Source organism: Elgaria multicarinata, chromosome 9, assembly GCF_023053635.1.
Source record: "Elgaria multicarinata webbii isolate HBS135686 ecotype San Diego chromosome 9, rElgMul1.1.pri, whole genome shotgun sequence".
Taxonomy (NCBI): Eukaryota; Metazoa; Chordata; class Lepidosauria; order Squamata; family Anguidae; genus Elgaria; species Elgaria multicarinata.
Window position 1 is genome coordinate 94,042,307 of NC_086179.1, and position 24,968 is coordinate 94,067,274.

Here is a 24,968-nt window from a genome sequence, read left to right on the forward strand (position 1 = left end):
AAGGGGCCTACAAGGCCATCGAGTCCAACCCCCTGCTCAGTGCAGGAATCCACCCTAAAGCATCCCTGACAGAGGGTTGTCCAGCTGCCTCTTGAAGGCCTCTAGTGTGGGAGAGCCCACAACCTCCCTAGGTAACTGGTTCCATTGACGTACTGCTCTAACAGTAAGGAAGTTTTTCCTGATGTCCAGCTGGAATCTGGCTTCCTGTAACTTGAGCCCATTATTCCGTGTCCTGCACTCTGGGAGGATCGAGAAGAGACCCTGGCCCTCCTCTGTGTGACAACCTTTCAAGTATTTGAAGAGTGCTATCATGTCTCCCCTCATAATATGCCGTTTCACACCCCCCCCCTTAATAATTGTCATTCCCAAACTCTTACCAGAGTTGATTTTAAACTGCTTAGTCTATTTTGGATTTTCATGTTCGTGAAACACTGTAAGCCACTCTGCACACTCATGGTACTCTCATAATGATTTTATTTATTTATTTCTATCTTAACAAGCCTCAGTTTGAATGCTTTAAAATGGCTCACACATTTTGAGAAGTTGTGCATGCTCAGGCTTCATGGAGTCTCTAAGGGAAGAGAAAGCTAACATTCAAGAGCAGGCCACCAAGAACACCTCAGTTACTACTAAATAAGCCAGGATCATCATTTAGGGAGGACGTCAAGGACAATTCCCAAGCCCCATATTTCAGATCACTCAGGCCACAGCTAGACCTAAAGTTTATTCTGGGATCATCCAGGGTTCGCCCCTGCCTGAGCACTGGATCCCCTGTGTGTCACCTAGATGAACAGATTTGATCCCTGGACGATCCAGGGATAAACCTTAGGTCTAGCTACGGCCTCTGTTATGCTGCAGGAGCACAGATACCTATAAATCAGCCCTCTAATTCTAGGCCTTGATTGACTGTTACAATATTGATAAAACATTTAAATGAGTCTGTTATACACAAAAGCACAAATCTTTGTTTTAGAATTCATAATGCCGTTATAGTAATTATGACCTATATTAAATATAATTACCAAAATGTTCTTAAAATACAGGTGGGGGGTAGTTTCGCTTTGACGATATCCAGGTCTTTAAACCTTGCTGAATTTTCCTCCCTGCCCAAAGTCTGATATGGTGTTTGTGTGACTTAGGGCTTCTTTAGATTAGAGGGAAATCATTTTTATTTACCGGCGCTATGCTTCCTGCTTCTCTTGTGCAGTTGTAATGAGATGGATTACATGGGAGGAGAGGGGCGAGCATGTGGACTGTAATTGAAAATGTCCCCACTTCTCAGTGCTCATAGTATTGAATGGGACAGTGCCCTCCTGTGGGTGTTTTGTAGAACTACTTCAGCCACACATGGTAGATATTTCAGAAGTATTTTTATATCCATTTTAAAATAATAGTAACAAAAATTTAAAATGGAAGAAGCAGGAGATGTGCAGGAGGTTCACAACGTCATCAAAATGACCCGAAGACTTCCATGACTATGCTATAAAATTGCTCGTTTAGAGAAGCCCTAAGGGAAAGAAATAATGATTTGCCACAGAACAACAGTCCATGGGACTTGAATTCAGGGCTTTTATATAAGAAACAGATAGGAACATGCCTGATTACGTATTTATCAGAGGGACAGTTACAACTGGGAACTGTGACCCTGACATTATGCTCCTGCATGTGGGATTGCGAGTGCATGGAAGCACAAATTGTCTTAATTAGGAAAGGCAAAATTCATTTATTATTTAATAAATAAATAAATTTATTATTTTATTGAATTTGTTATCCCAAGATGTGGTGATCATAAGCCACTGACTTAAATGGCTGTAAGGGGGATTAAATAAATTCAAGGAAGATGGGCGTTTCTGTATTTATTAATCATGATAGTTAAATGGTACCTGCATATTTCGAGTCAGTATACCTCTGAATAGTGGTTACAAGGGGCAGTTGCTTTCGGGCTCTGCAGGATGGCTGCTAACCAATCCAGGCAAGAATTTCACCTAGCTGGCTTTACTTCTTTTTGAGGGGGTGAGTTGCAAGGAAAACAGGGGGGGTTAATTCTGTCTTTTCTCTATCTCAGACTTTTTTTCTTTTTTAAAAAAGTGAATGCTGTAAATCAGCTTCCCAACCTGGTGTCATAGAATCATAGAATAATAGAGTTGGAAGGGGTCTACGAGGCCATCGAGTCCAACCCCCTGCTCAATGCAGGAATCCACCCTAAAGCATCCCTGACAGATGGCTGTCCAGCTGCCTCCTGAATGCCTCTAGTGTGGGAGAGCCCACAACCTCCCTAAGTCATTGGTTCCATTGTCATATTGCTCTAACATTCAGGAAGTTTTTCCTGATGTCCAGCTGGAATCTCCCTACCTTTGACCTATTGGTACAAGTCAAACGTTCTACATCCAAGAAACAGCTGCACTTTCAAAGGAGTCTACAGCATGTTCTAGGATGCTGCCCCCAATCCAGTGCCCTCCAGATGTACGAAACCTCAGGTCACAACAGCATGGCCAATAGTCAGGCATGCTGGGAGTTATAGTCCAAAACAGCTGGAGGGCACTAGGCTGGGGAAGGGTGTTCTAGGGCATGAGGCTGTTAATCACTGTATCACTCAGTTTCATCACAGAATTGAAATCCAAGCTCTACATAAAGAGCTTTTCTTTTCCTGTTATTCCACTATATAACCTCTAAGTGGCGCTGTGCTATAGTGAAATAGCACAAATACACAAGTAGTTCTTTTGCTTCCAGAAATAATACCCCCTTTTCTCCACTCTAAAAACACCCAGGAAAGTGCTGTTAAAAAACTAAACTGGAGGGTCACAATGCCATCTAAAGAACCCATAAACAACTGTGAGTAAGGAATTCCAAGTGCACAATAGATGCCTCATGGACTACAACTCCCAGTATGCCCGAGCCAGCATGGCCATTGGCTAGGGTTGGTGGTAGTTGTAACACATCTGGACAGCTCTAGGTTGGGGAATACTGCTGTAGATGGCTAGAAAGCTTGTGCAGTGGGCAATATTCCTAAGCAAAAGCTTCTGGGCCCCACCTCTAGACCTATGCCAAAAAAAGAGAGCCCCACCTCCTGGCTCCATGATCAGTCCATCTCTGGGCTCCACCCTCAAAGTTCTATCCAGGTATCAAAATGGTTGGTTTTAAAATTTGATAACCCCTTGTGTCCTTGCTCACCACTTCTAGGAATAAGATACAGGTCTAGAGTGATCCACTGATTCACTGTTCTTATGTTTATATGAAATGGGGCTGTAGAACCCTATCTACATTTCACACTTTTATACCACTTTAATAGTCATAATTTTCCCCCTCCCAAGAATCTTGGGTTTGTAATTGGGAGATACTGAGAATTTTTCACTACAGGTGGTTAGCACCCCTCTCTCACAGAACTACAATTCCCAGGGCTCTCTGGGAAAAGGGACTGCGTGTTATACCAGTTCTCAACTCCATAGGATGGATATTCTGCAGGTGTGGAGGGCATATAGGGCAGGGTGGAATACACGAGTCCTCAATTATCCCTCTGTTTTCTTAGGCTAATAAAAGCATCTTTAAGAAAACAATATACTGGTGGAAAAGATTAAAGAAGAAACATGACACAATGGCAAAAAAGGGGAAGATGATATATTTAAAATAGAAACATGTAATTTGAAAGCAACATTTATCATTACAAAACAAAAAGTAAAGGTTAGAAAGAATAGGGTATAATTAGACAAATGATAGAAACATTAAGGAGGTTCTAAATATAAATATCACATTCCATCAGCTCAATAAACTATCAGTTTAAACATCAGTGTACACGGATGGTGCTATCTATATAAATAAAAATGAAAAAGACCGTTCATTACTGTCGTTATATCTCCGAAAGTTCTTCACCGATTGCTTTGAAATTTTGACACAGCGTTGCGTTCGAATACGTGAGCGTTGTTATGTAACTATGTTCTATATGGGGTCAAAGGTTTGTCTTAAAATCGAAGAAATAGGCCTCCTCAAAACCAGTCCAGCTGATCATTGTGACATCACCAACCAGTAGGCCAATCCGCTGCCTCAGCCTCCTCTCCTATTTGCACGTACTCTCGCAATTGGCTGAGTGAATATAGATGTCACACCTGTGACAGTTACACGTTCTGAAGAAAGGTAACTGCCAGGAGTTTCCAGTAACCTCCTCACCGTAAAAACATGCTTTTATATCTCCGAAAGTTCTTCACCGATTGCTTTGAAATTTTGACACAGCGTTGCGTTCGAATACGTGAGCGTTGTTATGTAACTATGTTCTATATGGGGTCAAAGGTTTGTCTTAAAATCGAAGAAATAGGCCTCCTCAAAACCAGTCCAGCTGATCATTGTGACATCACCAACCAGTAGGCCAATCCGCTCCCTCTGCCTCCTCTCCTATTTGCATGTACTCTCACAATTGGCTGAGTGAATATAGATGTCACACCTGTGACAGTTACACATTCAGAAGAAAGGTAACTGCCATGAGTTTCCACTAACCTCCTCAACGTAAAAAAAACACCTTTTTTAAAAACCAAACAAACTGCTTTACTTCATCCAAATAATGCCTCGCAGAAGATCACACTTAGGTCGTCATACTCGCGGAGCGGAAGCACTGCGACGAGAAATTGCAAATCAGACTCAGGAAGAACAGGCTTCAGCAAATGAGAAAAAAAGAAAAAAAAATGGCTCAAATACGTGCCAAGGAATCAACCAAGCAACGTTCAGCCAGACTTGAGGATGCACGGTTGCGAGCACGGCAATCGCGTACTACAGCTACAGATCTGCTTTGTTCTCAACATAATGAACGCGAAAGGCTGAGAGGGGCTGAAAGACGTCAACGAGAAACAGCACATCAGCGTCAAACACGACTCCGTGGTAAACAATCACACGATTACAATCGCCTTGCATTCCGGTACAACCCAGCTGATGATTATAGTTTGAGGCGGCATGTTCTCATTGGCACTATGACTGAAGTGTGTCCTTATTGCAAGGCTCTTAAATTTAATGGAGAAACAAAAGGAATGTGTTGTGCTGCTGGAAAAATTAAACTGCCTCAACTTGGAGAACCACCAGAGCCGTTACAAACTTTGCTTGCCGGATATACCGCAGAATCAAAGCATTTCCTATCTAACATCAGGAAATACAACTCATGCTTCCAAATGACGTCGTTCGGCGCAGAAATCATCACAGCTCCATTTATGCCAACTTTCTAGACACAGATTGCTTCTCACATGGACAATTATATGTTGCGTGTTCTAGAGTCGGCAAACCAGACAATCTCTATATCTACATAGACAATGGAACAACTAAAAATATTGTATATCCACAAGCATTGTGAAATTAAACATATTAGAAACATCCACTTTGTCTTTTCTTTCTTTTCAATTTAACCAGACTGAGCCACAGCAATGCGTGGCAGGGTACAGCTAGTAAATAAATAAATAATAGTTTGGAATATATGTAATTTCAGTTGTCATTTTCCAAGCTGGTGCACCATTTGAAACTTTGCTGGAAACCTTGAAAAAGCGAAAACCTGTGAAATTTCAGTTCTTGTTACAATTCCACTGGCCCAATTTGAAATAATTATCTATTTTGTCCTCTGGAGAATCTGTGGCCATAGGCAGTATGGCACTTGCAAGTAAGAAGCAATCTGTCTCCCACTGAAATCAATGGGGGAACTCCCATTGACAGTAACAGAGCTGGATTTGCACCCAGTGTGTTGTTTTAATGGAAAAGATTTTGGGTTCACGCCCAGTCTTTTATTCAATCCTCGCTTTTGTTTAGAAGCAAATGTCAGATTTATATGTGCCAAAACTCACCTGGCTCATTTCTTATGGGGAAATGAAGAGCAGAAATTAATTTCCTGTTTGGAAAAGCTAATATTTTTCAATACGGGCATCATATCTTTGAAAAATAGAAGATTATAATAATTATATATTGTATCTAACACTTTAGAATTTCAAAGTGCTGCAGGGCCATTGTGTTAGTATTCCTTTTAACAAGTGCCAGACACCCCTGAAGAGCCTGTGTGGGCCGTCTTCTGCTTCAGTGGCTGCTCCCTGGCCCCCCACCTCGAGAACTCCATCACAGAATGAGGGAATGGGTGGTAGGTTAAGGAGGGGTGGGGGGCTGTGGCTGACATTTGCTAGCATGCAATAACAAGTGATGGATGCTATGTGTTGGGCAGTGAGAGGATTGAAGATCATTGGTCAGGGTGGGTGGTGGAGGGCCTTGCTGAACACATAACACGCCTGAAAGAACTGCACTGGCTCCCAGTTTGCTACCAAGCCAATTTCAAGGTATTTCAAGATCTGACTCAAGAATCCCTGCTACACCTGATCCCCCACCAAAAGCACCCCTTTAAGTTCAATGGGGCTTACTCCCAAATAAGTGTGCCACGGGGACGTGGAGAGTTCTGTAAGACCACAAGAACAAGATCCTTCATTATGCTAGATTATAGGTTTAAATCCAATGTGATTGTTTTTAATTACTTTTTCTTCTGTTGGTTTGTGTTAGTAGTGTCCCATGTGTCTACCCAGACATAAGTCCCATTGTGTTCAATGGGGCTTACTCCCAAGTACATGATGAGGGTTGCAGACTTACAGCAGACAAAAACAACACACACACTCCTTGCTCCTTTGCACACACGCCAGGGAGGGAGGGAGGCACTCCTTTGATTCAAATGTGTCTGCCATTTAAAGGAGCTCCAGGAAACAGCCTTCCACCTTTTCAACCCTTTCCTCCTGTTTAATGCAGGCCATATCAATAGCACCAAAGAACCAGGAAGCACAACAGTCCCAGGTAAACAACGCAATTTCCCTTAATATAGAGACGCCCATAGATCTGTTAGGCCATCTTCAGGGGAAGCCTTGCTGTCTGTGCCACATCCTGCAAAGTCCCATCTAGCAGGAACATTGGAACAGGCCTTCTCTGTGGTGGCACCCATTCTCTAGAATCCCCTCCTGTCTGCGATATGCCAAGTACCAACAATCATGTGCTTTTGATGATTATTAAATAATTATTAGTGGTTTACCCTGGCTTTTCCCAATCCATTGATGTGTCTTAATATTGTTCTGCTTTTATAATGCTGAATTGCTTTGTCATTTGTTATAAACCACTTCAGGGGGTTTAAAATGGGAAACAGTTTCTACGTATTTTTAAATTACTATAATAAAGACATAAAAAACTTTATAAGGAATATCAGCATTCTAATGTGGCAGAGAGAAGCTAAAGTGGCTTCTCTTTCTGCACAAGGCTTTTATTGTGTGCTTGTGATAACTCACTCATGATAGTTTGTGGATCCTTTACATGATGTCATCCTCCTCCAGGTCCTCCCCTATGCTTTGCAACCATTATTGTGAAGGAAGTCTGGTATTATTTAGAAATGACGAAATGAGAGTCTTGTGTAATTGCACAATTCTGCTGTATCACACTGCCATCTAGCGGTTGTATAATGAAACATCTGGAAAGGCAGAGGAAGAAAACTCTCCCCCCCCATAAAAAAGCATATGTAAAGGAGCCAATCTTAATCCTGCAAAGAATCCAGAAGCAGAAGCCTCAGTAATGATACAGAATAAAAGCCTCATGTAGAATTGCTTAAAGTGTGTTAATAGTGGATCTTAACTAGGCATTTCTTGGTTCACAGCTCATTCTCTTAGCTGGTGTACCAGAGTTGATCTCTAATGCAGGCAGGGCCCATAGCTCTGTGGTAGTGGTCATGCTTTGCATGCATAAGGTTCCAATTTCAATCCTTAATCAAATCAGGCTTCCCCAACTTGGTGCCCTCCAGAGGCTGGCTGGGAAAGATGGGAGTTGTAGTCCAACACATCTGGCATGTGACTGCCCTAAACCTTGTCTCTTCCCGTTGGACTTGGCAGTGTCAGGGTTTGTCAAATACACTTGGTCTTCTTTGCGCCATTTTCTTCCACAGAAAGGCCAAGGGCTCAGAGACTATTTGCCAAAGGTTTTAAACTGGAGAGATCTGGCCACCCCCCCTGATTTTCCAGCACTCCACTGACAAGATATTTCAAAACTGGGATACGGCCAGCACAAGAAATATGTCATTGCTTTCTCTGTATATAAGATATTAAGCAGCTCAAAGCAGTTTAACAATTTTCTGTTGTTAATTTTATATAGCGCCATCATAGTACTGGTTAACTTAGGGTGACCATATGAAAAGGACAGGGCTCCTGTATCTTTAACAGTTGTATTGAAAAGGGAATTTCAGCAGGAGTCATTTGTATATATGGAGAACCTGGTGAAATTTCCTCTTCATCACAACAGTTAAAGCTGCAGGTGCCCTGCCCTCTTTTAAATCTGGTCACTCTAGTATAGCTCCTGCAGCTTTAACTGCTGTGATGAAGAGGGCATTTCACCAGGTTCTCCATATATACAAATAACACCTGCTGAAGTTCCCTTTTCTATGCAACTGTTAAAGATACAAGAGCCCTGTCCTCCTTTTCATATGGTCGCCCTAGAACTTAACTAAGTTGTCATATAAGTAAAGGAACTGGAAATGCTATTTTTCTTTCTCTACCTGTGTTACCCAACAATGTTACCTATAGTACAGAGGACATATCTTTTTCTCTCTCTGTGTGTGTGTGTATGTATATCTATACACACACACACACGTGTGTGTGTATGTATATACAACATACACTAGGGTGACCATATTTGGGAAACCAAAAAAGAGGACACCTAGTGTGTGTGTGGTGGGGGGGAAGCAGCTTTCTGAGTCCTGCAGAAAGTACGTTATTCCTCCGCCACCTTAAAGAACCCGATTGGAGTGGAGGAGGGAAAAGGATTTCATTCTGCACCACCACCATCCACTCCAATGGGGGCCTTTTCTATAATGTCCACGAATGACCCACTTTCCCCTTTAAGACCTCAACTGGAGCTCGGGGTGGGGGAATGATGTGCCTCAAGAAAGCATGTCATTCCCTCCTGCCATGCTAATGGCAGCCTTAAAGGGGAAGGTGTGTCATTCCAGGACATTATTGAAAATTATAGAAAATCCCCCGACACCATGGAAAGAACAAAAACCAGGACAAATCCCTGGAAATCCTGACAGTTGGTCACCCTAACATACACACACATGTTATGAACTTCCCTCTTCCCATGGCAGTGAAAGATTTTAGCGGTAGCACTAACGCAGGTTTGGTTTCCTTTGGAAGTGGAGGCTTGTTACATTTTTTTTTTTTTACAAATACGCAAGTTGAGTATATATTGAGACACACTACTCCTAAAAGCAGCAGATCTGTTGCCCTACATTAAATCCCCAAAGAGTAAGCTCAGAACCCCCAAAATGTGCCTTCTATTTTATTTTATTTTTATTTATTGCATTTTTATACCACCCAATAGCCAAAGCTCCCTGGGCGGTTCTAGAGCTCAAAGCTCACGCTCACCTCTCCCTCAGTCTCAGAACTAGCTCTCTCTTCTGTCTTAAAGCTCCATCGCACTGGGGGTTAACACGCTCCCTACCTTCGCTTCTCCGCCCGTGTTTTCATTCCTCAGTTACTTCCTCTTTCAAGAAGAGGAAGTACACAACGAGCACAAGGCCCATTGAGTCTGCTGCTCTAATGGCGCTGCTTCTCCTGCACACAGCAGGAGAGAGCAGCGATTCAGAGTTTAAAAAACCATCGGACTTAATGAGGGGATTTTTGTCACGCAAGGAAGGCCAGATGGGGTGGAAGGGGCACGGGAGGCAGACGACGTCATGGGAGGGACCTGAGCAAATTCTGTGAGTGCCAAGTAATGAGCGTGCAATAAAACACTTGTCGGATGGAGCTCTTAGTCAGATTCAAACTGCAGTTTCTTTGTTGCTTTACACACTTACACACACACAGAGAGAGAGAGAGAGAGAGAGAGAGAGATTATATCATCTTTAGCTGGGGAAAGAGGAAATGGGTCACCTTCTCCAACTATTTCCCTGCCATTCTGGGCCGTTCGCATGCAATTTGTATGACTTGGCCACTGCCCATTAAGGAATTTTATGCAGTCATGCCGCCCACCCTTAACCTCCTTTTGTCCAACCCGACTCCTTCACAGCATTCATATAGCAAACAGCCCTTCAGAATTCCTTTGGACTTCCAAGTCAACAACTAGCATTATAGGAATGGTGCTTTATAGTGAAGAGGCCTCCCACATGTACCACTTCAAGCCTGCAGTGTGGGCTACCAGTATCTTCTATTGCATTAGGCCCATTGCTCCCATGGTGCAAAGCCAAGTGTGCACCCTCAGTGAAATCACACCAATCCTGATAAGAGTACCTGTAAAATACACTCATTTGCCACATTCACGTCTTATATTTTAGAGGTACACTTAAAACATCTCAGGTGTGCCTGTTAAAAAAGTAATGTGTGAAGAGGCCCATATGTGAAGAGGCCCTAAACAGCTTGGGACCTCGATATATCTGCCTGCCCGAGACCTTAGATCTGTTGGAGGAGCCCTTCTCCGCATCCCACCAATGCAACATATACGTTATGATGGGACATGGGAGAGGGCCTTCTCTGTGGTGGCACCCCAACTGTGGAATGCCCTCCCCTGGGAGGCCTGATTGGCGCTGACATTGATTGCATTTTGACGCCAAGTAAAAACATGGCTTTTTAACAAAGCCTTTGATGGTTAAACTCACTGGCACATTGTTTTAACTGTTTTAACTGCATCTATTGCTTTTAAATTATATATTGTTTTAACTTGGATCATGGTTTAATTTGTTTTTAACTGTGTATATTTATTGTTTTATATTGTATGTTTTCTCTGTACGCCGCCCTGAGATCTTATTTTTAAATAAATAAATATGTACGCCACCCTGAGATCTTAGTGATATAGGGTGGGATATAAATATTTTAAATAAATAAATATGATATGACGATCTCTGCACACACTTCCTCAGGTGGGGGCAGGGGCCTGATATTCTGCAAAGACCAGATTTGGTGTTCGTGCCTCCAGCTGCTCATTCACAGACCGTGGGTTCCCCCATAGCTGCAATTCAGCCATTTCCGCTCTAAGTAATTGTAGAAAAATTAACGCTGTGATGGCTTAGAAGCAAAGAAGTGAATTATTTAATAGGGTTGCACAGAACATTCATGAATATTCATAAAGGCTGTAAGAGAATGAACAGAAGGCCGGTTTTCTCAGAAACGCTGGAATTTAAGAGTTAAGGTACAAGGAAATCTCTTCAAAGAGGCACCCATTCAGTATTAATCTCTTTACATAATAAGGTTGCCCTGAAAGCATTAGGAATCAAGGGATCAATCTCTACGATATCGTTGCAAGAAACCTAATGAAAATACTGGCCTCCTGTTTTCCACTCCAGCTTGAAGGAGCAGGGAGGAGGGATGAAAGACAGAGCAGCTTGGGCTGGGCTGAGATACAAGTTAAATGTGAACATATTTTTACTTTGAGTGGCATGTAGAGGGGAGAGGGAAAATATAAAACATTTCAATGCAATTCAATTACGTTTGACAATGAATGTCAATTCCCCCCATAACAATACATTTCCCCCTATAAAATCTGATTATGATATATTAAAACCCAAAATTTATGAATATAATAGAGGTTTTTACACTTCAATCTTTCAGCTTTGTAGACTTCTATAAATGTGGAGAAGGGGCTTCAAACCTGGGATTTTCTTGCACTGGTGACAGAAATAAACTAAAGGCACAATGTGTTATATGGTCAGGTCAGGTCCTCCCATTAGTGAGTGTTGAACCTGTTCTGGATGGGGTTGCACTCCCCCTGAAGGAGCAAGTTCGTAGCTTGGGGGTTCTCCTAGAACCATCTCTGCCCTTTGAGGCTCAGGTGGCCTTGGTGGCACAGAGTGCCTTCTACCAGCTTCGGTTGGTGGCCCAGCTACACCCCTATCTGGACAGGGATAACCTGGGTTCAGTTGTCCATGCTCTAGTAACCTCCAAATTAGATTACTGCAACGCACTCTACATGGGGCTGCCTTTGAAGACGGTTCTGAAGCTGCAGCTTGTGCAAAATGCAGCGGACAGATTGATAACTGGAACAAGGTGCTTTGAACATATAACACTGATTCTGGCCCGCTTGCATTAGCTGTCTATACGTTTCTGACCCCAATTCAAGGTGCTGGTTTTGACCTATAAAGCTGAAGTATTACAGTACAGGCCTGGAGAGTTACGTTGACAGAAGACTGCCCGAGCGAAGCAGGGCTTTGCTGTTATCTTCCTCCCAGTTAATTGACCATTGTTCAACCCTAGACTTGTCCTGATAGACCTATAGGCTAAGCACGGAATCCACAACCAGGCAGACTGACTCAGCGGACAGAGGGGATTAAAAGTGTGGATTCAGGATACAAGCAGGGTGATCAAAGGGGTTTCGGCTGAGAGGGAGGGGGGAAGAAAGAGCAGGGATTTTGCTACTTAAACTCTGTGTATACTCAATAAACCTCACTTGAGTGGCTTCGGTCACTTCGGTCACTTCAACCCTCAACCCTCCGTGTGTGCGTGAGTATTTACTACATAAAGCCTTACACAGCTTGGGACCACAATACCTGACGGAACGCCTCTCCCGACTGGGGGGTGGTGGAAAGGCGGCTTCAGAACGGCACGCCCGGAAGCTGCCCTCGCTCGGCTAGAGCAGCTCTGGGAGTGAGAGGGCGACTTCTGGGCACGGCGTTCGGCGCCCCCTTACCTTGGTGCTCTAGGCGGTCACCTGACTGGCCTCTATTGCAGTGCCGGCCCTGCCTGCGGCAATTGTCGCCATGAGAGAGCAGCCGCCAGGACTCTCCGGTGCAGCTGCCAACCCCCTGCTTCTTACGGCCATGTGGCTCTCTAGAGAACTGGTGTGGCAGCAGTGGATAGGGTAAGGGGTGATGTGAGACAAAGGAAGGGGTGATGCACAATGCACAATGAGATAGGGGAAGGTGTGGGGCTCACCTGACAAGGAAAGGGTTCAAGCGCTTAGGGTTTAAACATTAGCAACATCAGTTGCTAATGTTTAAATAGATATTTAAACCATACCTGTATTGCTGACCGTACGTGCAAAGGCTTAGCTTAAATGGCTTCAATACCATCTACTAATGTTCTTAAAAGGTTAACCAAATTTTAATAACTGAAGATCCGTCCTTATGTAATTAAAGAGCAAGCATCGTAAATGAAATCACACTAATTAGAATGGAGTTTCTTTGTAGTATCCAGAGTGTCTCATTTTTTATTGTTGAAAAATGTTGAAAAACACTGAACTTTTTGCACTTTCTCTAAAGGAGATTATATTTAATCCTATTATACTGCTGCTGCTGCTGCTGCATATCAGTTGCTGGATGGGATAGGGTGGTGGTGGGGACAATGTGGGGGAGTCCTTGCCTATATGCCTTCATTTTGAACTTCTAGAGAATCTCAGGAGTCATAGAAACAGGATTCTGGATTAGATGGATCCTTGGAGCCAAACTACATATTATGCTAATGACTGAAGTGTGCTGAAGTTTAACTTTTCTTTTTCTGAAATCCCAACTCACGCCCCCCTCGTAGGGGGTTTAAAAAAGAGAGAGAAAAGTCTACATTGTTGACATTGGAGGCTCCTCCAATGGAGGGAAATTGGGGATTAATGGCAATCCTCCCCATCTGGAACATGGAGGTCCCAATCTGAGTTGTGGCCATGCACTTTTACCCTACAGTAAATTTTTAAAATCCTAAGGTTCCACTCCGCGCTACACTACATCTAAGGACTTAATTGCATTCATAGTGATGGCAGCTTGAAGATTCATAGCTAAAAGTTGAAAAACTGCAGAACCTCTAACATTGAAATCTTGGTATAAGGATTTGAGGCAAATGGGAAGAAAATAGGCAGAAAAATTGCCGTACCAACTGAAACTAGCTAAAGGCAAAGTCAAAACATCTGATATTTCAAAAATATGGCAGGATTTTATTTTATATACTTATCAGGGACATACACAGCAGTATTTGTCAAGGCCTTTCCTCACACTTTGGAAAAGAAACTGAATTTAATCTATTATGATAAAGAATTATGAAGAAAAATGCCAAGCAGCCTATGGATTCCACCTATATTTTGGGTTCTGCCTTTGCAGCTGCGAGTTGCTGCCACAATGATCCAAACCCCCACACTTTTGCTGCTGTGGAGTGTCAGCAGCTAAACTTGACACCGCAGGGAAAGCGCAGGGTTTCTGTCTCTGGTCACATCCCCTGTCCTCTCCCTGGGCGGATGGCGACCAATCAGGGGTTGCCATCTGCACACAGCCATGCCTCCGCTGTGACTCCGGAGTGATGCTTAGGGCTGTCTTGATGTCATCTTGTGCATTTTCCTCTTGCTTCATAGAAAAAAGTTGGGGTAAGTCCCAAACTTTTTTCCCTCCTCAGGTTCAGTGCACGATTTCAGCTGTGTCATATAATCAATGCCGCGCCACCGCACACCCACTCCTGGGCTTTCTGAGCATTTAGACAGCTCCTTGGTATGTAAGGGAAAGGATAAAATATGCATTACTCAACTATAATATTTTACCATACAAGCTACACATCCGTGTTACATGGCCTATTGTAGGAGAAAATGTTTGGGCACCATTTTAAAAAAATGGTGGAAGGACTGCCTTTCCATGAAAATTAATGCCATTGTTTAGCCCCCTGACCCCAAAAAACTATAGTTTAAAGCCAAAATCACATTCATACCTTGATTTGTAAAATGAGAAAACAAGATATTTCAGCACCATCTTGGAAAATGGTAGGAGTACTCCAAATAATGTATTCTTTGAATGTCTTGACCCCAAAATCCTATAATTTGATATCAAATGCAAGATAGTTACTTCTGTGACCTAAAGAAAATTGTCTGACATTTTGAAAATAGCACCAAAAATAGTGTTGCCCAAGAATCAGAACGTCTAGCCAAGTTATTATGTTAATTAGGGTGACCCTATGAAAAGGAGGACAGGGCTCCTGTATCTAATGGTTACATAGAAAAGGGAATTTCAGCAGGTGTCATTTGTATATATGGGGAACCTGGTGAAATTCCCTCTTCATCACAACAGTTAAAGCTGCAGGAGCTATACTGGAGTGACCAGATTTAAAAGAGGGAAGGGCTCCCGCAGCTTTAACTGTTGTGATGAAGAGGGAATTTCACCAGGTTCTCCATATATACAAATGACACCTGATGAAATTCCCTTTTCAATACAACCGTCAAAGATACAGGAGCCCTGTCCTCCTTTTCATAGGGTCACCCTAATGTTAATCCAATACCTCAAGATCACATATCAGCAAAGAAAATCTCTGGACCTCAAAATTATTATGAGGGAACAGGATATCTAGCCACTTCAGGAAATAGGCAAGGCTTTCTACTGGCTGTTTTCTGCAAGTACCATCATCAGGATGACTCCAAATAATTGAATTTACCAGCTAATTTAATCATTTATTATTGGCTGTTAAGGGTTAGGGTTCTTTAAATGCTAATAGATATCTTACTGGTTTTGATTAACAGCATAACTGCTAAGAACCCTACATATATGCAAGTATTTTATTGATTGATTGATTGATTGATTGATTGCACTTATATACTGCTCCCATAGCCAGGGCTCTCTGGGCGGTTTACAGAAATTCTAAAATTGAGATAAAAACAAGTATACAAAATTTAAAATTCTAAAACACAGAACATACACACATAAAGCATTAAAAACCGTTTTTAAAAAAACTAAACATGTGGGTGATTAAGATGTGCTGCCATATGCCTGGGCAAAGAGGAAAGTCTTGACCTGGCGCCGGAAAGATAGCAGCATTGGCGCCAGGCGAGCCTCCTCAGGGAGATCGTTCCATAGTCTGGGGGCCTCCACCAAAAAGGCCCTGTCCCTCGTTGCCACACTCCGAGCCTCTCGGAGTAGGCACCAGGAGGAGGACCTTAGATGTTGAACGTAGTGACCGGGTATATTCACTTCAGGAGAGGCATTCCGTCAGGTATTGTGGTCCCAAGCCATGTAAGGCTTTATAGGTCAAAACCAGCACCTTGAATTGGGCTCGGAAACATACAGGCAGCCAGTGCAAGCGGACCAGAGCAGGTGTTATATGGTCGAACCTTCTGGTTCCCGAAATCAATCTGGCTGCTGCATTTTGCACTAGCTGCAGCTTCCGAACTGTCTTCAAAGGCAGCCCTACGTAGAATGCATTGCAGTAATCTAACTTGGAGGTTACCAGAGCATGGACAACTGAAGCCAGGTTATCCCTGTCCAGATAGGGGCGTAGCTGGGCCACCAACCGGAGTTTGTAGAAGGCACTCCATGCCACTGAGGTCACCTGAATCTCAAGTGACAATGATGGATCTAAAAGAACCCCCAAGCTACGAACCTGTTCCTTCAGGGTGAGTGCAATCCCATCCAGAACCGGTAGAACACACACACACCCATTGTTTGATGTTGTAATTGCATTATACATAAAAGACTTTACTCACAGCTCTACAAGCATGCCATACATTTGTGATATGCATTTCCCACAACTGTAATGTGAATATAAAAACCTGCACCATCTCTCTTCATAACATTCACACATGCACACAAATAATATATGAGAATCATCACATGGGAAAACACCATAGACTTAGCTAGCTGCTGGGCTCAGACCCAACTGTGAAATGTTAGGAGGACCATGGAGGTCCATGGATTGTGAAATACTCCTAACCCTTTCCAAATCACCTAGAGTGACCATATGAAAAGGAGGACAGGGCTCCTGTATCTTTAACAGTTGTATTGAAAAGGGAATTTCAGCAGGTGTCATTTGTATATATGGAGAACCTGGTGAAATTCCCTCTTCATCACAACAGTTAAAGCTGCAGGTGCCCTGCCCTCTTTTAAATCTGGTCACTCTAGTATAGCTCCTGCAGCTTTAACTGCTGTGATGAAGAGGGAATTTCACCAGGTTCTCCATATATACAAATAACACCTGCTGAAGTTCCCCTTTCTATGCAACTGTTAAAGATACAGGAGCCCTGTCCTCCTTTTCATATGGTCGCCCTAAAATCACCTGATAGTTTGTTGATTTATTTATAAGATAAATCCTGGATCTTCTTGGCAAAACCAACTTTCCTGCAGAGAACTTGCTATTATTCCAGTGGGAAAAAATATTGTAATTGGGTCAACAATTTCTTTCTGAGCACGGATTGCATCATGTTGCTTAATTTACATCAGCACACACAATTAGTGTTAACTGATGCTAACTCCATTTCATTGTTGAGACTCTGTAACCAACCCAGCATGAATGTAGCTTTATCTTGTTTTCATAATGATGCTACATTTTGGTTCTGTGCCTTCAACACCTTTGTAGACAGACATCTGTATGCCTGTCAAGTTCAGCCTGCCCTTGAGTTCTTTGTAGCAACCATTTCGGCAGCATCTTAAATGCCTGGATAACTAAAAAGATAACCCAAAATGTATGCAGGGAATAATGTTTGGTAGGTTTCCTTGGTAACAGGTTGAAGCTACAGGATGAAGAGAGAACCTACTGCAGGGGTCTGGAAGCTTATTCCAAAAATTTTGTTATCCATTTTTGTCTCTTCCTTATGCTTTGTCAGGATCTATGCTGTACCGAGTGCTTGCAGGACCCAGGTCTTTGGTCAGGACCTGTCCTGCTGGGGTGTTTGCAAGCCTGAAGCCCCTGACTAACTACATGCAGGGTGTGTGATTGGAGTCCAGCTGAGGGGGGGGGGCAGGGTAAGAGCTATTTAAGCACTGCACTTCTCTCTCAACCCTGGCTACAGCAACACCGTTTCAGTGGTGCTAGGCTCCTGTTCCTGTGTGCCTTGTTTCCTGATGCCTTGTTGGTTCCTGACTTCTGGACTGCTTTTGGACTTTGCCTTGCCCCCTGCCTCTGCCATGCCTTATTGGTTCCTGACCCTTGGACTGCCTCTGAACTCTTGCATGCTACGGGAGGGGGCCTCTGGCTATGGTCCTGGCACACACTAGTGACAGCCAATAAAGCTGAACCCTTCTTGATCCCGCTTCAGTGTGGTGTTCTCTTCTACCTCACTGCCCCGGGTCCTGGCGGCCCAGCCTAGCTCCCTGCCGCTCATGCCCCGGATGTAACATGCTTTGGGTCTCATTTCCATTTTGAGGTAGCTCACTAAACATTTCTTGATCTCAATGTGTTTTCACATGGGACTTCAAGATTCTATATATTCCACATGTTCAAAAGGACAAAGCACCGGTGTGCAGTGAATCCAGGCAAAGACATAATAGAGCACTAAAAGTGGCTGATGTATATAGGACGTTTTTATTTTTAATCGTGCTCAAAATCAGAGCCAAGGAGAGAGAGAACTCTTCCAGATTCACTTGGCTCTGTGAACTGAGATTATCTCAGCAGGGAATTCCACCCCAGTTTAGTGGCAAAAGGGGGACAGAGGGACGTAACATCAGAATTTCCTTTCTGCTACCTTCAAGCTTAGGCTCAGAACCTGCTGTGGCATAAGCATTTCTTATTTAGGAATATCAGAGCTACTCTGTTGCTGTGACAGGTGAGATAGAATCACACAATAATATTCCTATGGCCAAAGGAGCAGTTAACCAGTATACACTGAGACATTATCTGTAGATGCAGCAGAGTAAAAGGGATGAAGTGTTCTTTTGCTGTTTCATAAGGCCCTCATTGCAGATTCCTTGGTTTTTAAGCAAACATACCATGGGAGCTTTGTCAAGGACATGACAGTGCAAACAGCTGAGTTCATTGAACTCCAAAAATGAAAGCATGAGACCCAAATAACATAAATTATGGATCATATTTCTATAGTATCCTTCATCCTGCATCGCAAATAAGACCTTTCAACAATGAAGGGAATCATACAATAACTTTGTGAAACAGCCAAATGATTCAAAAGCCTCTCAACTCACAAGACTTGCCATCCAAGTGGATGGCAGCTTATAACGCACTCCTACAGACACAGTGGGCCTGTTCAGACAAAATGCTAAGCCATGGTTAGACTGCTAACCTTTTTGTAGCAAATGGTTGGTGAGCAGATTTAAACTGTGGTTGTGTAGCCACCAAGGTTAGGAATGGCTCACACAACACACTAAGTCATTTATTTATTTATTTATTTATTTATTACATTTCTATACCGCCCAATAGCCGGAGCTCTCTGGGTGGTTCACAAAAATTAAAACCATTCAAAGTATAAAACAACAGTATAAAACCATAATATAAAAGCTCAACCAGATAAAAACAGTAGCAATGCAAAATTACAAATTTAAAACACCATGTTAAAATGTATTTATAGATTGTTAAAATGTTGGGAGAATAAAAAGGTCTTCACCTGGTGTCTAAAAGCATATAATGTAGGTGCCAAGCAAACCTCCTTAGGGAGCTCATTCCACAGCCGGGGTGCCACAGCAGAGAAGGCCCTCCTCCTGGTAGCCACCTGCCTCACTTCCTTTGGCAGGGGCTCGCGGAGAAGGACCCCTGAGGATGATCTTAGGGTCTGGGCATGGTTCACACAACATGCTAGCTCAAAATGTTTAGCTCAAAATTCTTAACCATCATGGCTTAGCATGTCATCTGAATGTACCACAAAGAAAGCTATTTCTGTTAAGCAGGTCCACGTGGTTAAGGCAGCCTTCCCCAACTTGGTGAGCTCCAGTTGTATTAGACTGCAACTCCCATCATTCCCAGCCAGCTTGGGGAAGACAACTACAGCACCACACACAAGTTTGCATGGAGACACATTCAAAATGAATGGGGAGCTTGTAAACAAAGCCCCAATTCATGCAGAGGCCTGTAAACAAGGGTCCATGGAGGATAGCAGTGAGGGCATATGAAGAGCCTTGCTGCATCAGACCAAGGGTCCATCTAGTCCAGCACTCTGTCCATACAGTGGCCAACCAGCCATCAGCAGCAGGGAGAGATTTTGAGAGCTGCTATAGCCACCTGCAGAAAGATGCCTTTCATCCACCTCTTGTCATTGATGGCACTGTCATACCTGCTAGCTTGTGCATCTTCCTTTGGTAACGCTGGTTTCTTCTTAGCGGTGTCTTTCCAACAAGCAAAAAGCCTACACCCTTACTGGGCTTTCTTCTTCCGGAGCCTTTCCGGGTTTATGTTGGGCTCCTTTAGATCGCAAACATGTGATTTGAAATAAATAATAATAATAATAAAACTTCCTTTCTCGGCAATGCTCTATATGTTCAGTGAAACAACCATCTAGAGCGATGTGGGCATTACACACTACCAATGTGCCGTGTTTATTTTTATTTCAGCTTATCTCTGATCTTTTTGAAAGTGGGATAAAAGAGGTATCAGGTTTCCCAGTCCCTCAGCAAATAACTCTGCAAGAGTGTTAACTGGAGCAATGAATGAGGAAGTGCAAGTCTTAGTGCATATTATATGAAGCTCAGTTCATTCAGATAAACCCAAAGTCAAAATACCTGGGCTCTAATCCATAATGGTTATTAAGTCAGTGAGAGCTTGATTAAAGATTAACGCTTGATCCAAGGGAGCAGCCATCTCCACATCTGATGGGCAGCAAATTCCATATGCTGAACATGCATTGTGCCAAAAGGTCTATTGTCGGACCTGAAACTGTTGGCACAGAATTTCACTGGGCGAAACAATGTCATGGGGGCACCTTCCCCAAACGTAAAGCATGTATGGCACTTGAATTTAGAAAAAAGATGACTAACATGGGACATAATAACAACTCATACCATTGTAAATGGTAGGTAGATATTTTTTCGTTTCCTACCCACCCACCCTACACTCTCAAGATCCTAGAATTTGATCACCAATGGAACTCAGGCTTTATGGGTGGATTCGACAAATTCATGTGGGAGAGGTCTGTCAGTGACAGAAATATAATGTATAGTGGGTTTCCAAAGGGAAAGCCGTGTTAAGTTTGCATCAAAACCAACAAAGAGGCCTTTGGCAGGTAGGCTGTTCTGTTGGGTTGGGTGCTATTTTACTCTGTTATTGTTATGATTTTTAATTGTGTTTTCAATGTGTTCTTGTTTTAACCAAGTTTTTATTGCAAAGTCTTTTACTTCTTAAGATTATTAGTCGCCATAAGCTCCATTTTCTTGGTGGAAAGGCAGGGGACAAATTAAATAAACAAACGTCATGTGGCACCTTAAAGATGGATATATTTATTATGGCACAAACTTTCATGGACTAGAGTCCAGTTCATCAGATGTATCTGATGATGTTGACTCTAATCCCAAAAAGCTTATGCCATGATCACTAGGCCTTAAGGTGGGGCAAGACGTTGTCGGTTTTACCGTGTATGCCAACCTTTCCCAACCTGGTGTTCTTCAGTCGTGTTGGACTACAACACCTAGCATTCCCAGGCACAATGGTTGACCGTAAATGTAGTCCAACAAATCTGAAGGGCACCAGGTTTGGGAAGGCTGGTGTATGCCATAACTGACACGTGTACCAAAAATAGGCACTGCCCTATGGGATAGGAAGCTATAATGAACATTATCTCACCATCATTAGTCATCTATTTTCCTGTTCCATATTTAATCAGAATAATGGCTCTGATCCGACACCCCCTGCTTCCACTCCCAATGAGCTGAACTGCAGGAATTCAGGTATTTTTTTCTTGGCTATGCATGGGCAGCCCAAGCTGCTTGAATGGGCTGGGTAGGAATCCCATGTGCAACAACCACCTGCAATGGTTCCTCCTCTACCTAGGGATATGCACAAAGGAAGCCTGCTAGTTTGGTCAGGGCAAATCCAGTCAAAACAACGGTCCCCATGATTATTGATGCCGCAATAAGCTCCTTGGTGTCTTACTAATTGTGCTCCATGGATGTAGTGAACAGCTGGATGGTTGATATGAATTCATGTGGGTTTCACTAGAGGGCACCACTAACCTTTGCTTCTCACGATAGTGAACTCTCTCTCTCTCTCTCTCTCTCTCTCTCTCTCTCTCTCTCTCTCTCTCTCTCTCTCCTGCTGCACCTAACACAGGCAAAGAAACCTTGTCTTGCCCAAAATAATCTACTCTTTAATATTTCTGAAATCAAGACCGTCTTACTGACATTGCATGTAAGAATATATGTATACTCTTGAAGAAAAGGAACAATCCTAATTTCGAAAGAAATAACATAGCAAATCATTCTCGTCAGTGTTTAATATTATGTTTCTCTGTCATTTCTTTGGTCTTTGTATTGGTTTTTGGCTTTGAATAGTTTTCTTTATACCATTCCCTTTAGTTTCTTTCTTTCTTTCTTTCTTTCTTTCTTTCTTTCTTTCTTTCTTTCTGCATGGCACACATTGAAGATACATTGTTGGGGAATAGGATTCTTGGGGTCATTTTCCTCAGGGACAAATAAGGATACATCAGATGACATTTTGTGGACTGTCAAGACTGTCCCTTAATATATGAACTCTGTTATATGTGCATATGAGAGTATATTTCAGAACGTTGATATAATGTACTGTACCAGAGACCACCGGTCTCTTTTTTAATGCTGATGACCAATGCAGCATTCTAGCCAACCATGAAAGAGAGAGATGGTGAAAAGTACTTTATAGTCCATAAACACCAGGGCTCAGGAAATCAATATAACTCAGTTCACAGCTATTACTGGGGTAGCAGGTATAGTTAACTACAGCAAACATTATCACATTAAGAGCCTGAACATCATTAACTGCATATTTGCATGAATGCAATTAAATACTGGCACAATGTGCTTGTAACATAATTAACAATGAGGTAATTCCTCCAGTCTTTATACAGGTGCACAAGATGTTAATAATTATTTTGCTTATTGGAGAAAAAAAGGAGAAAAAAATCACATCAAAATATGAAATTAGTCAACAACAATCCATATTCAATGATAAATAGCGAGTTTTTAAAGCTTACATGTGGAATGTAAAACATGCAATCCGTGATTGTGTACGCTGCCCTGTATCGCCCGTTTTGGAAGTAACAAATTCATTCATTCAGATCAGCTTGCGTAACCCCCATGAACTGATTGCTTTAACCCTGAGTGGCTTCAGCACGCAGAGGGGAGCTAGGAAGAAGGAAGGGAGCTTAATCATAATTATGGTCTTTTATCATTTCTGTGTAAAGCATATGGAATCGATATACGTGCGTGGGAGATTTGCATTTCCATTTTTGTATTTCTAGGATTTGCTGTATTTGCATGGTTGTGGCAGGACCAGGGCCTCCAGGCTGCAATATATAAGCTGCCATTTGCGGTTGTTGAGCTGTTGCTTTGGGATTGAAGTTTTCTGTAGAGAAGTAACGGAACTGTTCAGAGCCTTGGCAAACCAGAAGAACACTGGAGTGGCTGTCTTCAAAGTCTTGCAAGCAATAATTGCGTATTTCCCTTCGGATTAAGAGGAACTACTGTTCACATTGCTTTTGTGCTAACAGGCTACTTGCAGGGTCGGTGCTACCATAGAGGCCACTCAGGCGGCTGCCTAGAGCGCCAATCTAAGAGGGGCGCCGGGCACAGCGCAGCATTCACACATGTTGGCTGTCAGCCAGCGTGGCCTGAGGATTCAGACAGAGAGAGAGAGAGAGAGAGAGAGAGAGAGAGAGAGAGAGAGAGAGAGAGAGAGAATGTATGGATGAATGGGGTGCAGGGGGTCTTTGAGTGAATACTTTCCAATTTGTTTGCTATAATTGGCATGACGTATTTCTTGCACTTTAAAATAAATTTAGCAGTTTCAAGTTTTGTGCTTCTTATTTTTTCCAGGAAACATCTGTTCTTAAAAATCAAAGTTGGCATTTTTTGGTGTGTGTGTGTGTGTGTGAAAGTAGCTCACCTTGCCTAGGGGGCAAAATAGTCTGGCACCGGCCCTGACTACTTGTGCATTTAGCCCTATAGTAGAGAATTGCTATATTGCTATATGTAGGTTGGTCTGAAACAATGGAACTGAAGGCATGTCCTTCCCCTGACTACCTTTACTTTTATTTGTCCCCCTCCCTTGTGTTGGATTTTAGACTGGAAGCTCCTCAGGGCAGGTCTTTGATGCACACTGATGGTACTCCATAAATAAATAATAAAACACCCAACAACAATGGGAAGTGAACCTTAAAATGGAGTAGTCCACCATTTTGCCACCTGACCACCAGGTATGACCACCAACTCCTCCAAGTTCCTTCCCTTCCTTGCCCCACCCACCCCCCAGCAAGGGAGCGAGGGGGAGCAGAGAAATGAATGAGGAGGAGAAGATGGGCTGAGCCACTATTGTCTTCTTTCCAGCTGTTTTATGTGTCCGGGTTGCTCCCTCACAACCTTTTTTTAAAGCTCTTTGGCTTTAAACAACACCCAATGTTCTGTCATTCAGAAGGTGAAAGTTTTCATTGCATGAACATAAGCAGAGGGGAAAGCTCAGCCGTGATGTTGGTCTGTTGTGTACTTAAAACCTTCAAAGGGATAGGGTGGGGGGCAGGTGGATATCTTCAGAATGCAAAGTACAAAACGTTATAATAGGACCTTCTGCCTTAGCTGGTAGGCTCAGTATAAATGGCTGCCAATCCCAAAAGAAAAATGTGAAGGGCTCAAGCTGCTGGAATGCCTGAACAAATACAGTGCATTCTCTCACGTAAAGAGGGTGGGGTTTGTACCAAAGGAACAAGCAGAGACATCCCCCAACACATGAAGAGATGGAAATAAGGGTACTGCCCGTCTCTGCTTGCAACGCTCTTGTTATCTCACAGAAATCAGCCTCTGTGGTGCCTTCAGCACTTAGGCACGGCCGCAGGGCCTGCTCAGCTTGCTGTACATTCTGTTAGTTGACACTGATCAACTACACGCATGTCCCACACGGATGTAAAGCAAAGAGCGTTCCTGCCCCCACCGTCCCTTTATGGTTAAGGACACATTTTCAAAATCCATGACTGAGTTATAATAGGTTATAAGAAGGGATGTGGCCAAATTTCAGAATTAGACAGCTCGTTGGTCAAAATCCAAAAGGAAAGCATTCATAATGCTCATCTTTGGGAGCAAGCCTGGACTGATGTATTATGAATTCACTCTTATGTTCAAAATTGACTCCGAGCTTTGGAGCATCTACACAATTTCTGCA

The 24,968-nt window shown here is 42.9% G+C and overlaps 1 protein-coding gene across 1 annotated transcript in view; it reads right to left on the reverse strand.

Annotated features, from left to right (window-relative positions):
• The window catches only part of KIAA0930 (KIAA0930 ortholog), a 451,608-nt gene that overhangs the window by 92,405 nt on the left and 334,235 nt on the right, over positions 1 to 24,968 (reverse strand). The gene's annotated exons all lie outside the window — the stretch shown is intronic.